The sequence below is a fragment of the Piliocolobus tephrosceles genome, chromosome 4 (assembly GCF_002776525.5).
Source record: "Piliocolobus tephrosceles isolate RC106 chromosome 4, ASM277652v3, whole genome shotgun sequence".
Lineage (NCBI taxonomy): Eukaryota > Metazoa > Chordata > Mammalia > Primates > Cercopithecidae > Piliocolobus > Piliocolobus tephrosceles.
Genome location: NC_045437.1, coordinates 24,379,123 through 24,396,139, shown reverse-complemented (window position 1 = coordinate 24,396,139; position 17,017 = coordinate 24,379,123).

Below are 17,017 nucleotides of genomic sequence, written 5' to 3'. Positions count from 1 at the left end.
CAAAAAGAATGTACCGATACAGTATTAAATTGTAACTGCATAAAACTAATTGTAGTACATACTGTACTGTTTTAATAATTTTGTAGCCACCTCCTGTTGCTATTAAGGTGAGCTCAATGTAGATCTGACAATCTGAACCCCCTTCCCCTCCCTCTAGTCTTGCAAATATCTGCTTAAAATTCCAGAAGATGTTAATTATCTCTGCATGAGCAGTTCCTCTCTCCAGTGCTTCACAGAAAACAATGATTGCTCATGGTTCTTCCATACTTTTCATCATGTTTCATGCAATTCAATAAACCTTGACTAACACCATTAGACTAATGTGAAGTGCCATTATTGATGCCGGAAGTACTCTCAAGACCCAGAGAAAAGTCATGATGTTAAGAGAAAAAGTCAAATTGCACGATGTGTATCACACACAGATAGAGGTTTGCATCTGTGGTTGCCTACCATTTCATGATAAATGAATTCAGCATAAAGACCATTATTTACAAAAAGAAAAAAAATATATATGAAGAGGTGTTGCAGCTATGCCAGCAGGCACAAAAATCTTTCTGTGAAATACTTTTTTATCTCTTACTGAAAATGCAGCTTTTATGTAAGTAAAAGATTGGTGTAAGAAAAGCAAACCTATAGACTCTCATATAATTCAAAGAAAAGCAGTCAATAAATGACAACTTAAAGCAACAGGAAAATAAAAGATATACAGCTAGAGAATTTAATGCCAGAAAAGGATGGTTTGATAATTTTAGAAAGAGGTTTTTGGTATGTCAAGATAGATGTCAAGAGGTTTGGCTGAAAAACTGTCAGGATATCTACCTGAACCAACTTTAAATGCAGACAAAAGTGCCCTGTTATGAAAAAAAAAAAAAAATCTACCAAGGAAGTATATTAGTAAAGAGATGCAAACACCAGAATTTAAGGCAGGAAGAAATAGGCTGACTGCCCTGTTTTTTGCAAATGCAGTCAAGTTCATGATCAGGACTGCCCTCATCTACAAATGTGTTCATCCCCAAGTCTTGAAGGGAAAAGATCAACAGCAGCTGCCAGATATTTGGTCATATAACAAGAAGGCCAGCACAATCAGAATCCTTTTTCTGGACTGAAGTACCTTGCCAGTAAGTGATGACCTTTTAAGGTTACTTTCATATTTGACTATGCTTCTGGTTACACAGAACTCTATGAGTTCAACACTAAAGAATCAAAGTGGTCTACTTGCCCCCAAACACAGTATCTCCAATTTAGCCTCTTGATCAGGAGGTCATAAGGACCTTTAAGTCTCATTAAACACAGAATTCTATGGAAAAGATGGTCAATACTATGGAAGAGAACCCTGACAGAGAGAACATCATAAAATTCTGGAAAGATTACATAATTGAAGATATCATTGGGTTTTATAGAAAAAGTCATGAAATCCATCAGGGCTGAAACAAATTCCTGCTGAAGAAAACTATGCCTGGATATTGTGGATGAATTCACAGGACTATGACAGAGACATTCAAGAAAATCATGAAATAGACTGTAGGTAAAAAACAAAAAGTTAGTAATGAAGGGTTTCAAGATATAAATCTTAGAGACACTAAAGAGTTAACAGACACTACAGCAAAAGAATTGAGAGAAGGCAATTTGGTGGAGGTGAGTGCTTCTAAGCCAGAGCCAGAGGATAAGAAAGAGGACATAGGAGAAGCAGTACCAGAAAACAAATTCACATTAGACAATCTAATGTAAGGTTTCTGACTATTCAAGACTGCTTCTGACTTCTTTTATAATATGGATGCTTCTATGACACAGTCACTGAAACTAAAGGAAATGGTGGAAGAATAATTGGTACTGTATAGAACTGTATAGAAACAGTTTTAGAGAAATAAAAAAGTCAAAATCTCAGACAGAAATTATGAAGTATTTTCAAAAAATGTGCCTTCTTCTTGTGCCTCTCCTTCATTTCACATCTTCCACCACTGCCACCCCTAAGACAGTAAGACCCAGCCTTCCTCACCCTCCTCTTCTACATAAGCCTACTGAACTTAATGACCAGGATGAAGAATTTTATGATGATCCACTTCCACTTAAAAATAGTAAATATAGCCAGGCATGGTGGCTCATGCCTATAATCCCAGCACTTTGGGAGTCTGAGGCATGCAGATCACGAGGTCAGGAGATCTAGACCATCCTGGCTAACATGGTGAAACCCCTTCTCTACTAAAAATACAAAAGATTAGCTGGGCGTGGTGGCGGGTGCCTGTAGTCCCAGCTACTCAGGAGGCTGAGGAAGGAGAATGGTGTGAACCCAGGAGGCGGAGCTGGCAGTGAGCCGAGATTCCGCCACTGCACTCCAGCCTGGGTGACAGAGGGAGACTGTCTCAAAAAAAAAAAAGTAAATATATACATTCACTTCCTTACAATTTTCTTAATTTATTGTAATAACACAGCATATAATAAATATAACATATGAACTCTATGTTAATCAACTAATTATGTTATCATTAAGACTTCTGGTCAACAGTAGGCTGTCAGTAGTTAAGTTTCAGGAGAATTGAAAGTTTTGTGCAAATTTTTATCTGTGCACCCCTAACCCCCACGTTATTCGAGGGTCAACTTAACATATATACAGGTGACCTTTGAAAAAGACAGGCTTGAACTGTAAGCCTCCACTTATAAGCAGATTTTTTTTTTTTTTTTCCAATTGGATGTAGACTATATTCTTAGGATGCAAAACCCATCTATATGGAAAAACAAATGTTCACATAAGTGGGATCCAAATGGCCGACTTCAGGACTTGAGTATGCATGGATTTCAGTATACATTTGAGTAGGATATCTGTAACCAATCGCCTTCATATACAGAGGGGGAGCCATGTATAGTTTTACTTCTGTTTTCTATTTACCATCATGTGACAAATATGTTTTGGTCAATAATGAATTGCATATATGATGGTGGTCCCATAAGATTAAAATACCATATTTTTATTGCACCATTTCTGTGTTTAGATATACAAATATCACTGTGCTCCAGTTGCCTACAGTATTCAGTACGGTAACACACTGTAACTGTTTGTAGCGTAAGAGTCCTAGACTATGCCATATATCTCAGTGAGTGGTAGGCTGTATCATCTGGTTTGTGTAAATACGTTCTGTGATGTTTGCACAACAACAAATTTGCCTAACAATGTCTTTCTCAGGATGTATCCTGGTCATTCAGCTATGCCTGACTATTTCTCTGAAGAGCCCCAACAGATACAGAAAGTATAAGATGAGAACAGAACATCATCTTGAGCCATAAGGTAATTAAGTGCTCAAAGAATGATGGAGACATATCAAAAGACACAAAACCCAACTAAAAGATGTTCCCACAGCCTGCCAAATCTGGGGCAAATAAGCAGCAAAATAACTAATGATAGTTACTAATTACAATCCAGTAAATTGATAAGACCACTTACATAAATAACTACGTGAATAAAGTGAAAGCTTGATAATTACATAGTGGAGAAGCCTTGCAAACACATCCCTAATCAAGTGAAGTGCACATCACCAAAAGGAGGACATATTTGAATGTGTTACTTCATAGAATACACTGAAACCATAGCTTCATTTTTCTTGAGTTTGATTGTATGAAAATTAGACGAGCCCAAATAAAGGAAAGTCTGCAAAACGTCTGGTCACTAACTCTCAAGAGTCGAGATCCTGAAAGTCGAGGAAAGATTGAGGAATTACTCCAGACAAAAACCTAAAAATATGTTATAGGTGATTCTGATTTGAATCCATCTTCTGATATCATAAGTACCAATGCATAAATAGATCTGAAGATTAAGTGGTTGTATTACTCTGCCTGGACTGCCAAAACAGAATACCTGGGTAGCTTAAATGACAGAAATTTATTTTCTCGAATATGTTTTGGTCAATAACAACTTACCATGATGTTAGTTTCTGGTAAGATCCCTTTTCCTGGCTTGTTGACAGACACTTTTTCCCTGTGCCTCAAAGGGCCTTTCCTCTGTCAGCAGGCACCCCTAGTGTCTCTTCCTCTGTTAAAAACACCAATTCTATTTGATTAGTTCCATACCCTTTTGATTCATTGAAGCTTAATTATCTCCCTAAAGCGTCTATTTCTAAATACAGTCGTCACATTGAGGGTTAGGGTTTTAAAAGATACATTTTAGGTGAACGTAGTTCACTCTGTAACATTGGTAGAGATGTAGTCATGTTAATTTTTTAATTTTGATGTTTATAGTGTTGTTCTATAGGAGAATGTTTTTGCTATAGAAATTATACCTTAAGTATTTCAGTGGTGATGGGACATCATGTTGACAACTTATCCTCTATTAAGGAAAAATGTTATTTATATAATATTTGGATATTTGTGTTAAGTGTGAGAGTTTTTCAAAATTAAAATAAACTAAAATAAAATTCTAATCATTAAAAACAATGAAATAAATCCAAATTGAGGAACATTTTACAAAACAGTGGGCCTCTTTACTTCATAAACACTAATGTCCTGAAAAACATGACAACCAAATACAAACGCATGAGCCTGACTAGAAAACCAAAGCTGGGGAGGGGCCATAAAGGAAGGCACTGCAAAAAATGAGCATAATTTTAATATGGATAATAACTTTTAACAACGTTAAGTTTTCTAAACTTGATCATTGCTTTGTGGTTATGTAAGATAATGTCCTTTTTTTAAAAAATGTATGCACATTTAAGATGATAGTGTTTGGTATCTACAACTTACCATCTTTTTCAGAAAAGAATAATAAACAGACAAAGTATTGGCAAAATACAGAAAAATATGTGAATTTAAATACAGAAATTATAAAAGTTATTTTAAACATTTTACAATCTGTATAAAGGTCTGATTTTTGTTTCAGAATAAAGATATAATTAAAAACTAATACTCTCTAAAAAATAGAAATGAAAGGCTATTTCCTACTCACAGCAGCAATCTAAGAACAGATTTAATAAGAAATTTGTAGGACTTATATAAAGAGACCTAAAAAGACTTTTCTGGGAGATATAATAGTCTGAAAAAAGTAGGGAAAGCATTAAACCATATTAGTAATTACCAAAAAAAAAATAAAAATAAAAAATAAAAATAGGTATGAGATTGTTCTGCCCACTAATTTGAAAACTAAATTGCAAAATAATATTCATAATACAAGTATTGTAAGTGTATGGAGAAGTGAGCTTTCTTATGTCCTACTTAAGGAATTTCATTTAATATAACCTCTCTTTTAAACAACTCCATAACAGTACCAAACTCCTCCAGATAGTCCACACCCTTTGGAGGGGTGTGAAGTCACTCACCTCTTTTCTTGCAGATCTATTCCCCTATAATTACCCCCACTTGACTCAGAATAGGTTGAACCAAGGAGAAACACTGATGGGAGGTTTCAGACAGACAAAGAAAGTAATGAGAGTGTTTCTACTTCTATCTCTGGCCAGAAGTCTCTGTAGTTTCATATCATCATTTTGCCCAGGCTGTGATCCCAGCTTCCACCCAGAAGCCAGCCCTAATTCTTGGCTGATAATATGGCTATCTCCTATTTTGTCCTTTAAAACTATGTGAGAATATCAGCTTCAACCTTTTGCTAATTTCTGAGTTGCCTCATTGCCCCATTTGTCTTTCAAACATATTCTTGAAAGTAGATCTGTAAGTAGTTTCTCTTTTAAAATGCTCTCTGTTGCACCACCTGGCCTAAGTTTTGTTTTACTGATGGGACTTTGATTGATATGACTGTAAATCCTCCTGTGTATCCCAAAGACATACTACACTAAACATGTGAGTTCAAGATTGCTCATCATGGTTCTATGAACTAGCAAAATGGAGGAAGTATTTAAATATCTAAAGAAAGTTTGTTGGTTAAAGGTATAGTTCATTCTTATTAGGTAACCATTATTTAGTTACCAAAAATTCTGTCTTTTAGTTCTTATGTTTCAGAAAGTTGTTCAGCCCATAAAATTTAGTGAAAAACAATGTGTCCAATTTTTGTAATATCCTGAAATGAGCAAGCAGAACAAACTTTTTATCATTGATTTTCTAATTGCTGAGATTGGAGGTTATCAGGGTGTTTATTTTTTTTTTTGTATTTCTCATATTTTCAAAAGAATATATTTAATTCTATTGTGAATAGTGCCACAATAAACATACGTGTGCATGTGTCTTTACAGCACCATGATTTATAATCCTTTGGATATATACCCAGTAATGGGATGGCTGGGTCAAATGGTATTTCTAGTTCTAGATCGTTGAGGAATCGCCCACACTGTCTTCCACAATGGTTGAACTAGTTTACAGTTCCACTGACAGGGTAAAAGTGTTCCTATTTCCCCACATCCTCTCCAGCACCTGCTGTTTCCTGACTTTTTTATGATTGCCATTCTCACTGGTTTGAGATGGTGTCTCATTGTGGTTTTGATTTGCATTTCTCTGATGGCGAGTGATGTTGAGCATTTTATCATGTGTCTGTTGGCTGTATGAATGTCTTCTTTTGAGAAGTGTCTGTTTATATCCTTTGCCCACTTTTTGATAGGGTTGTTTGTCTTTTTCTTGTAAATTTGTTTGAGTTCTTTGTAGATTCTGGATATTAGCCCTTTGTCAGATGAATAGGTTCCAAAAATTTTCTCCCATTTTGTAGGTTGCCTGTTCACTCTGATGGTAGTTTCTTTTGCTGTGCAGAAGCTCTTTAGTTTAATTAGATCCCATTTGTCAATTTTGACTTTTGTTGCCATTGCTTTTGGTGTTTTAGATATGAAGTCCTTGCCTATGCCTATGTCCTGAATGGTATTGCCTAAGTTTTCTTCAAGGGTTTATATGGTGTTAGGTCTAACATTTAAGTCTCTAATCCATCTTGAATTAATTTTTGTATAAGTGTTAAGAAAGGGATCCAGTTTGTCCCTCAATGACAGACTGCATTAAGAAAATGTGGCACATTTATACCATGGAATACTATGCAGCCATAAAAAAGGATGAGTTTGTGTCCTTTGTCGGGACATGGATGCAGCTGGAAACCATCATTCTCAGCAAACTGTCACAAGAACAGAAAACCAAACACCACAAGTTCTCACTCATAGGTGGGAATTGAACAATGAGATCACTTGGACACAGGAAGGGGAACATCACACATGGGGCCTATTGTGGGGTGGGGGGAGGGGGGAGGGATAGCATTAGAAGATATACCTAATGTAAATGATGAGTTAATGGATATAGTACACCAACATGGCACATGTATACAGATGTAACAAACCTGCACGTTGTGCACATGTACCCTAGAACATAAAGTATAATAAAAAAAAATTTAAAATACAGTATTGCCAATTCAAAATTCAAAATTAAAAAAAAAAAAGTGGTTTACAGGTGACAGAATGAATGAATGGCCAGAAAGGAAGTAAGGACCAGATCTCTTCAGACTCTGAAAATGAGGAGAAAAAAAGGAAAAATAAAATAATAATTCCACAACCTTTTTCCCAGAGTTGAAAAACAGGTGGTTTTATTAGGTGTTCCACATTAAGCTCAACCCTCAACTAATCTGTTCTATCCTGTCCCACATGATTATTGGGCAATGAAGCCATTTTATGACATTTTCCAAAAACAAATAGGGGAACCACTCAGCTGAGGGCAGGAGGCCAGGATTTTATTCACAGAAATGTGGGAGAGAGAAAGTTTTATTAAATAGTAGTATAAGTGGGTTTCACCTTCATGGCAGTTTCTGATTTTTCTTAACAGTTAAAATATGTTATAAATATTTATCTATCATATGCTTATACTTTGACGTTGGTAAGACCTAATTTTCCCCTCCATCTGACTTCGTGTAGTATGTTATCATTTATGGCTATTAAATATGATGTTATGTGATTAATTCTGTGAGTCTTATGCTACATGTATTTGGTAAATATTAAAGTTATATTAAAATATAAAAAGAATATATTTAATTCTATATAATTAAGTAATAACTATTACTTAGAGAAAAAAGTTTCTAGATGAGCATGCATGAAGTCATTTGTACTTCTGCTGCAAATGTCTCTCTTTGCATTCTTTTAAGGAACTAAACAATACTGCATTAAGGTGTAATCAACATTGAAGATATATCCGCATCAAACATGCTGTCTTTCATTCCTGACACATTAAAGTGATTACAGTCTATTCTCATTATTCATAGACTGCTTGTTTGCAAATTTGCCTACACAGTGAAATATATTTAGAACCCCAAATCAATACTCATGGTGCCTTCTCCATCATCCAAGGACATGTGCAAATCAGTGAAAATGTTGAGTCGTCTGACGCACATGTTTTTACCTGAGATCTAATAAGGCCATGCTCTGCCTTCTTATCTCACCTCTCATGCTGTAAACAAGTGTCCTAGTCTCGTCAGTGCCATGCTCTTTATTTTTTCATTTTTGTTGGCAATTTCACTGTTTAAAATGGCCCCTAAACAGTACTGAAGTGCTGTCTAGATTTCCTAAGAGCAAGAAGCCTGTGATGTGTCTTCTAAAGAAAATATGTGTGTTAGATAAGCTTCATTTGGTCATGAGTTATAGTGCTGTTGGTTGTGAGTTCAATGTGAATAAGTCAACAACATAGATTAAATAAGGCATCTTTAAACAGGCACACACATAAAACAACATTGCATATTGACTGGTTGATGAAAATGTGACCAGATGCTCTTAGGAACCTAGCCCTGTGTTTCTCCCAGGAGCAAAGGTTCAGTATTTGCTAAATCAGAGTTTGTGGGTAATTTATAGAACATAACTACCACAAATAACGAGAATCAACTGTTTTGGACCGCTTTTTCTAAATAGTTTCTATATGTTGTCTTAGCACTTTATAGCTTGCTCACAAGTGTTTCAGGAAAATGTCATTTATTTACAACAACATTATCTGAAACACACTCTGCAGGGCCCTAATGTTTTAGGTGAGTTCTCGGTGGGCACCTTCATGTGGCTCCAAGGAGATTCATAGTCTCTGAATTTTCTGCCTCAATCTATCCGTGTTTCCTTGGCTTCATCTGTATTACGTGTTGAGACTCCATGTTGGTTCGTATTAATGTAATTTCTGCCAAAAAAATAGAAAAGGAAAAGAAAATCACAGATATTAAGGTACTTTACAGTCAACAATGATGATATTTGAATTAATGTAGTTACTGTTATTATTTTAAACATAGGGAACTTGAAAATAGTGTCTTATAGTAAAATCCTAGATGCTAAGTAATTACAATTGTATAATAGAAAAGGAAAGCCTTTTGCTGCATCGAATTTTTAAGTAAATTGCCTCATTTCTTCAGAATTAATATCTATTAATTCAATATTTTAATGAAATAACTAGGTTGTGTAGGTTGTGAGCAAGAACACTGTCAGCGATAATGAAGTAAAAAGTGACTATAACAATTTTCATCCGTAGAGGAGGTGCTTGGCAACTATTTGGAAAAGAGAGGGATGACCAAGGATAGGGAGATTTAAAAGGTCACTCAGAGGTGGCTTCAAGCCAGAATAATTGATGTGTGGGAGTGAGGGTGTTTGGCGTGAAAGGAGGTCAAGATTGACAATAAGAGACATCAGAGACATTGCTAAGAGAGAAGAAACACACCTGATCTGGGTGGAAAAGTATTGTGTGTGTGTTTTTTTCTTTTTATATGTGTGCAATTAGCTGGTGAAATGTATAAACTGAGAGAGATGTTCACCAAGCAATCTGAGGCAGAAAAATGTGAGACAGAAAAGGAAGACAATGATGGACATATTTTGGGAGATTTTCATGGTGTAGTAATACTACTCCTCTATATTGAGAAGTGTCTGTTAAGTTTTACAATTGGGCAAAATGTTTAAGGAAAGAAGTTTTACTCTGAAGATGTAAAGAAAGCATAACCGGTGATTAAATGTCCACAAAGGTAGCATGCCATATTTGAGCTCCCTCCTGAGTAAGAAAAGAAAATAACACAGTTTCAGTGTGAAATCAGGCATAGCCCTGATTTTTGATGGCTCTACTAAATGTTGTACAGGGTAAATGCACATCACAGTTTCTCTCTTTTTAACAACAACAACAAAAAAAAAAATTGATTATACTATGAATAAAGGACACATACTAAGAAGATCTTTACACATTAAAATTTGATTCCAAAATAAATCTCTAAATGTTACTCTCCTCTCTCTCTCTTCATATCATAATTCTCAAACTAATACCTAAACAAATATGTACCAAACTAAATATGTCTATTAAACTTTGGTTAACATATACATGCCAGATTAAATTGCAGTTGCGAGACTATAGAAATAAATAATACAGTCTACGACCACAAAAATCTCCGTCTAGTGGGAAGGTAGACAACAAACCAAAGATTACAGCACAGCAGGACAGTGCAAATACTATGGAAAAAATTTCGCTCAAAATATGTGATAATAAAGTGAAGGACTGCCTAACTGTTGAAAGTGAGGGATGTGGGGATAGTGAATAGTTACTATTAGACATATGATAGCCATTTGTAATTATTTGGAAATAATGGGAACTTTAGACACATGATTTTTGTGTGTCCTAGATCCATCAAATGAAAATTTTTCCGGAGAGGAGTAAAAGTGTACACACAAACACACATAACCCATACACACTCACACGCTTTAGTTAAACCTTCAATCTGACGATCATGCTGACATATAAAATTCAAGTTGCTTGACACCTGTGCCATAGTTGTTGGAAGTTGCCACTGACATATATCAAATATTTCTTCAATGAAAAGCTATGTTTATTGAAGAAGTTCATTGAAAAACTGTATTTCAATGAAAGGCACATAATTTTTTGACTTCTGATGAAACTGACCAGGAGACATTGGAAAGGAGGGCATAATAGTGGGATTGGATTTAAGTAGTGAGATTAGAGAACTCACAGAAGATGACATTTGAGTTAAAAGTGATGTCACAAATGACAACACGTGGGGAAGAGTTTAAAATCTAATTCTGGTCAAATTCTTTAGCTCAGATTGCATTTTATAAAAATCTGATCATCAATCCTCGAATTCATCCTGAGATGGAGAAGGGCCTAGACTTCTCATCAACAGTGTAGTTTTTCAGAGTTTTGGTTTTTTTTTTTTTTTTTTTTTTCTTTAAGTAGCCCTATGAGAGCTGCAACAAGTAAATTCTCCTGGAGTTTTCATGATAAAGAGGGCATTTTTTCTGCAAGCTGAGGAGAGCTTCATAGAAGAGCAGACTGGATGAAGACATACAAACTGATAGACACCTAAAAACAGTATAAGGGGAAAAAAATGCAACAAAGGTAATATGTGTCTGATATTGACATTTACAATATCTAATACTTTAATGTTTCAATCCAATTTACAAGTTCATTATTTTCAGCTTTAGAAGCCACATGAATAAGAAAACGAAACACTAGAAACCAAAGACTTGCTGATCTTTTACCCTAAAATACCATCCTTGAGAAACTGCTTTCGAGAGACTTTGGCATTTCCAGTTAAGGTCTTACTTGGCAGCACTGCTCTCTTCTTTACATTGTTCCAGGAAAGTGTGGAGTTTAAGGAAATGGAATTTTTATACCCTTTTTATCCCCTTGGCTACCGATGCACTGATATTTTGGCACTCTCTGTAAGATCTCAGAGCTTTTCTGCAGTGCATTTTATTTTTAGAAAATTCTTTTAGCTCTATCTGCTTCTGTCATCTTTCACACAGGTGACAGACACACACACACACATGCGTGCACGTGTGAGGAAAGTGGAGAAAATCCCTTTTTTAGATGTACTTTTAAGGAGTTACAGAGTTTTCTCTCCTATACGAAGCAAATTGAGGTTGAAAATCTTGTTCAAAGTTTCTGTAAAGCATGTAGTCTAAAAAACTTCATTATTGATGTATTCAGAATGTATCATTACATGTTTGCTGTACTGTTTAAGTAATAATTCCTCAAAGGAACTTATTAATAATAACAATAATTGCTATTCTTATACAATTTCAGCTGTTAGGATTTATTCAATCTTTTTTTTTTAATACTGCCTCTTATGGATATAATTTTATAGATATAGTAACAATTTTATCAGAGCAAAAAACTATCATTGAATTGTATGTAAGGTTTACACCTACTCTTTATAATGCCAAACTATTTATTAGCCCCAGAAAACATTTTATTAGAAGAAAGATTCTCTTAACAAAACTTGAAACTAGTTTAAAATTATACTTCAAAGTGTCCTCCACTTTTTCCTAAAAATGAAATGTAGAAGGGAAGGGAGAAAGGTTTAGCATTGGTGGAAAGCCCCTATTCCCACAGTTTTCAGGATAAAAAGAATTCTGATTCTAGATACAGAGAGAATGCCCTAACATGATTTTTAGATAATAAAAATGAATTAATAAATATGCCATGCAGAAGGAAAATTTCAAAGAATAAGCTTCTACTCCATCAAAACTGTGGGCTCATGCCCTTTGAATCATAATTTCTGAGTGCTGAGGCAATTTTTTCTTTAGTGAAACAGTTGTCAGTCTCTGTCCAATAATACCCTGTGTGCACAGCACGCCAATGTCTGGCACAAAATATAATATTATTTCTCAATTATATATTTTCATCTATTGACAACTGCTGAAACAGCAAACAAATAAGCCACAAGCGTTCTTGGAGCTTTCATAGAGTTTCTATCCGCCTTTTACTTTAGGCAAATCTCCTCTGATGAAGGTTAGCCAAGCCTAAATTGTTAAATACATTTTATCGAATGAACATTTAACACCTATACTAATGCATAGGAGATTTTCTTGACAGACCAAAGTTTCAAATTAAGCAGTATGCTGTATTAAACAACATGGTAAAAATCCACATATATATCTTGAAAGTAATTTTGCTTTTATATAACCTGGACTAATGAAACTTGGCCATAGAAAAAAGATCTGAACATCTGAACATTTATTTATATCGATTGTAAATGTGATAGCTAATTTTATTGTGTCAACTTGACACAATACGGGATGTTCAGGTATCTGGATCAGGATTATTTTCGGATGTGTCTCTCCACAGATGTTTCCTGAGGGTGTTTCCTAACGAGATTAGCAATGAATCAGTGGAGTCAGTCATGTAGCTTTCCCTCCCCATTGTGGGGATGCCACCAGGATGAGTGAGCATCAACCAATTGGTTGAGAGCCTGAATAGAACACACGAAAGAAGGAAAGATTCATCCCCTTTTTGCTTCCCCCCTGCCCACTTGAGGTGGGACATTTCATCTCATTTTCTCCAGTTATCAGGCTGGTATTATACCATCTCCTCAGGACTTCAGAATTGGACTGAATTACACCACCAGATTTCCTGGGTCTCCAGCCTGCAGATGGGAGATTGTGAAACTTCTCAGCCTCTATAATCACATGAGCCAATTCCTCACAATAAATCACCTTTTATGCATACCCATGCATACACATATACACATACACACATATCCTAATGGTTCTGTTTTTCTGATTAATGCAATAAAGTTTTATTATCACTAATGAGACATGTCATGTGAAATGTTTCTCAGAGTATACCAAATTTACAAAAGAAGAAAATAAGAATAGCCCAACATAAGCATTATCTGCTCTAGACAAGATACTTTTTTGCAAAGGGATTTGATTTTAGATGATTAAGCATAAAAGTTGTTTAAAAAATACTGGGGCGCTCAAGGTACCTTTGGGATGACTGCCAGGTGGCTAAAATATAATCGTTCAGAAACAGTGCTGAGAGCAACAAGAAGATCTGCCTAAAAAGAAAGCTTCACAACTGCCCTGGCCACTGTAGATCTGCCATGCGCCCTGCTACCAGGCTGTTGACTTGCCCTGCAATCCATGTGTTAACAGCAGTCACATCACTGAGAACCCATTGATGCAGCCAATTTTTCTTTGTAATCCACAATCTTCTACAGTCACCTTTATGTATAAAATTTATTTACATGGATGTACCTTCCCTAAGGTGCTCAAGTTTGAACAGAATTTTCACTGGGCTGAATCTGATTGGTAAAACCTAGGCAATATGCCTGTGGCCAGGACATAAAGGTGCCAGTGGAAGAACATTTGGCAGCAGTTGCTGGGGTTCTACTTTAAGAAGAAAGTACTCATATGGTTGTATAATTTCCAAATGTAATACAGGAATTCCAAATTTATTGGAATAAATAAAAAGTGTAATAGAAGACTGGTACATTTGCCCAACTAATTAGTTTTAATGCAAAGTTTTATGTGTCAGGTCAATATAATCATCCATAATAACTAAGTTAATACTACTACTATTGCTACTACTGCTACTACTACTATTGCTAATAATAATTGCATTTGTGTTCTTTGCAATTAATATTATTTACATTAATTATCTTTTCTTTTCTTCCTTTCTTTTCTTTTTTCCCCCCCCCCACAATCTTGGGAGATAAAACTTGGAATCAAGGTTAGAGCTCAGATTTCATTTCCTCTACCACAGCAGTTTTCCAGAGCTGAGCCATATACTATGAGGTACTCAAGATGTTTGCAGTTTCAGGAAGCCCTTGACATCAAAACTATTTCCACAATGAACATACACTGACATTTGCCTTTATTACTGTGTTGAAATTTAAACTCATGGTACAAAACCAGTGGTGGATAAAACCACTGATGCTTTCACACCAATCAAGACAGCAAAAGCAGACTGTACTACTAAACTTTTTATAACCTCCCTCCACACACTCAGAGGGAGAAACAACAACAGCAGCAACTTACTGCCAAAGCCATAAAATATGATTAATTTTTGTAAACAATGATCTTTGAGTATATGTATTTTTGATATTCTGTGTGATAAAATGTAGAATTCTCATGAAGAACTTCTGCTGTCTGCTAAATTATGGTGGTTGATGTTGTTTTGAAGAAAAGTACATCTGTGATTTAGTGGCAAACTGAGTCAGTTGATATTTTTCCATTCAACAGAAGTTTTATTTCAAAGACTGGCTTACAATCTTACTCTTGTCATTCAGGCATGGGCATTTAGCAGACATTTTCTAGAAAAATCAACAAAGCAAGCATGTTACTCCAAAGGACATAACTAAAAGTATCTGTTGGGATTGATAAAAACTGAGCTTTTTGTGAAAAGCGAAATTTTAGAAAATGTTTGTCAATGACTGTGAGCTTGATGGTCTTCCAACTCTTAAGAATCTTTCCTGACAAGGTCAGTGATTATACAAATGGATGCTATTTTTAAAATATTTTATAATGAAATGTGCCAACATTTGGGAGATTTCCATAAATCAATAAAACAATATTTTCCAATTGAAAAATATACAGGGTTGTAAAATCATATGCTGGGAAAAGATCCACTTTTCAAATACACCAATGGATTTTAATGTACCAGATTCAAAATACACCAATGGATTTTAATGTACCAGATGATAAAAAGTTTACTGATATGGTTTCAGTTAATACATTGCAATGAACTCTAAGTAGACTACCACTTGTGGAGTTTTGGTATAGTATAAAAGAAGAATATGCAATATTACCTAAATATATTACTGAGAGATTGCCTGCCATAAAAACGGCATGAGTTTGAGTGAGAAAAGTAATTCCATCAACCTCCTTTTCTTCCACAAAATGACTAGCCACAGTGAGCTTGTCACTCTTAAGATTAAACAAGTTTTTCCTGTTTTGAAACCTCCCCAAATCGCTTATCTACCCACTTGCAGCCAACCAAGTGAGAGAGCTGATTATAAAGAGGTCCCCAGAGAACCCCCAACCTACCTGTCCCTGGGAGAAGTGCACACTGGGACGGAGCCTCGGGAAGTTTGTGCGCGTCTGCAGTGGGGAGGAGCTTGGCCCTTCCTCTGCCTCGGTGGAACCTGGAATTCAGTCTGTGAGGCAGGACGCACACTTGCAGGACCCTGGCTTTGCAGAGCGTCCTGTTTCCTTTTTTGTCCATTTTTGCCCAAAAATTCCATTTTTTTCCAACCTTCAAAATGTCTGCGAGTCTAATGTCTCATGGTCATGTGACAAGAAACCAGTTCTTAGCTGAACTAAGGAAAAAGTCCTACAACACAAGGACATAAAAATTTACCTGAAGAGCAATTAGAAAGTCTCCACCACTTTCAAAAATCCCATTCGAGTGTTAAGAAAACTTGCTAATCAGAGTCTATCTATTTCAGGACTTACTCCTTTTCCTCTATAAAACCAAAACTTCAAATACCTTTGAATCCTGCTGAAAAGAACATGGCCACAGATAGTTTCCTTTAAGGCTGCAAGATCAGGAATAAGCAGCATTTACTAATTTTGTCTCAAATTTAAGTTTATCTTTGACATTATTAAAATAATTATTCCTTTTCCTACTATATTTCTGCATAACCCTGATTTTTTTATACTTTAACCAAAACAACATATTATAATAGGTTGAATGCAAAAGAGTTTTGAGAATTCAGCTATTTTCTAATAAGCCAGATATTTTTTAAACCTGCAATAATGTAGAAAAATGCTACTCTTCTCACCAATTATTTTTTGGTTTAGAAATATATTTTTAGAAAGATATGTTATTTAGGTTAACATATAATGGGCTAATCTTGCTATTTTTAAATTGTTCAATAAAAAATTTTATTTTCAAAAAAGTTTTAATTTCAAGCATAGTAAATATTAAAAGATATAAGCCATAAAACAAAATTATCTGGAGTCTTCAATATTTTAAGGGTGCAGAGGTGTCCTGAAATAAAAACTTTGAGAACTTTTTCCCTAGCCTTTCATTATGAGCTCTAATTCCCATAAATATATGCAATTTCTTATATATAGTAATTATGATAAAAATACTCAACATATTCTTAAAATCCTTGAATTCAGACTTTTGTTCCCATCATGCACTTATCTATACAATGGGTACAGTTCGCAGTATGTCAAATAGGAACAACACAGGATAGCTACATGTCAAAAAGTAAAATTGGTAACACTTGAAATGTGCAACTGGATAGATTTATAGTGTGCATTAGTCAATGTGCTCCAGAGAAACAGAACCAGTAAGACATATGATTAGATAGATAGATGCCGGATAGATAGATAGATAGATAGATAGATAGATAGATAGATAGATAGAT